Here is a 1,395-nt window from a genome sequence, read left to right as displayed (position 1 = left end):
GGAAAAAAAAAAAAAAAAAAAAAAAAAGAACTGCACCCTCCAATATGGTAGCCACTAGCCCCAGGTGTGTATTTCAATTCAAATTTTAATTAATTAAAAATTGGTGCAATTTAAAATTCAGTTCTGTCATAACTAGAACTGAAAATTTGTATTTCTCAGACCCATCAGGGATTGAGATTTCAAGGCAAACCACAACTCTGAACTCCAGAGAAACAAGTGAATACAAAGAATCATAGCCAAGATCAGCTTACCTGGAACAGAAGCTACTACAGCCATAAATTGATGGGAATGAACACTTAAATGGTAATTTTGATGAACTGCTTGAGTCCGAGTGTGCACTAGAGTGAAAGGAAGACGTTCCTGGGGTCAGTAGTCTTAGGCGCCCAGAAGCAGGTGGATATAACTAAAGGAGGGCAAAAGCTACAGGCCTGGAAGGATTTGTGTACTGCTAGAGATCTGGTACCAATGCAGGAGGAGGAAGGAAGAAATAACCTCACCTCTCTCTTTGTCCACCCTTCCGTCTCTCGCTACTACTTCCTATTGGAGTGGTCAAAACTACTGGAACCAGTCATTGGCACCTTTTAATGTCTATGTGGTGATGTCATGTTTCCCTGTTCTTAATCCTTGTGCTCATGTCAATGTTTGCACAGAAAAGAAGCATGTTCTTTCTCCAGTCTTTGCAGTCTGGCTTTGTCTGGAAATGTCCTTCAACAGTAAGCCTGTTCAGAAATTCTAGATAGATTGTCTGTTGTGATCCCTATACCCGCAGCAACTGCAGCCATTGCAGTACCAGGGAGTGCAGCACCAGTCTGGAAGCCAAGCCCCCAGCCACTGAGACCTGTCACTGTGGGTTATTCAGAGTCCCCGCCTGCTGTAGTCAGTCAGCAGTGAAGCAGGTCAGAACTCAAGTCCCTCTTGCAGGGACTACAGGTTCCTGTTTGGTGCTGGGGTGGGTCTAGAGGTTTAGTCTGTGGGTACTGTCCTTGAGTCAGGAGACATGGGGATCTGCCTAGTACTGGATTTTATTGTGGGCTCAGTGTTGAGGCCAACGCAAAGTCCTATGCTTGCTTTCTTCTTCCTCAAGTGGATGGTATCTCTGCACTGTACTGCCTGGGGTTGGAAACAGGTGAGGCAAATAACGTAAAACTGTTTTTTCTATACTCTTTAGTGCATCTTTTCTTATTATTACACTATAACCAGGTACTGTGATCTCTCACCTGGTTTTCTTAGCTCTTGTGAAGGTATTTTTGTGCATAAAAATTGTTTAAATTGCTGTTTCTGGGCTGGCCTGGTGGTACATTGGAGAGTGTGCCGCTTGGGAGCGCGGTGGTGCTCCCGAGGGTTCAGATCCCATGTGGAGACCGGTTCCCGCTCACTGGCTGAGCGCGGTGTGGG

This window comes from Galeopterus variegatus, unplaced genomic scaffold (genome assembly GCF_000696425.1).
Source record: "Galeopterus variegatus unplaced genomic scaffold, G_variegatus-3.0.2 Scaffold625, whole genome shotgun sequence".
Taxonomy (NCBI): domain Eukaryota; kingdom Metazoa; phylum Chordata; class Mammalia; order Dermoptera; family Cynocephalidae; genus Galeopterus; species Galeopterus variegatus.
This window is presented reverse-complemented; position numbering follows the sequence as displayed.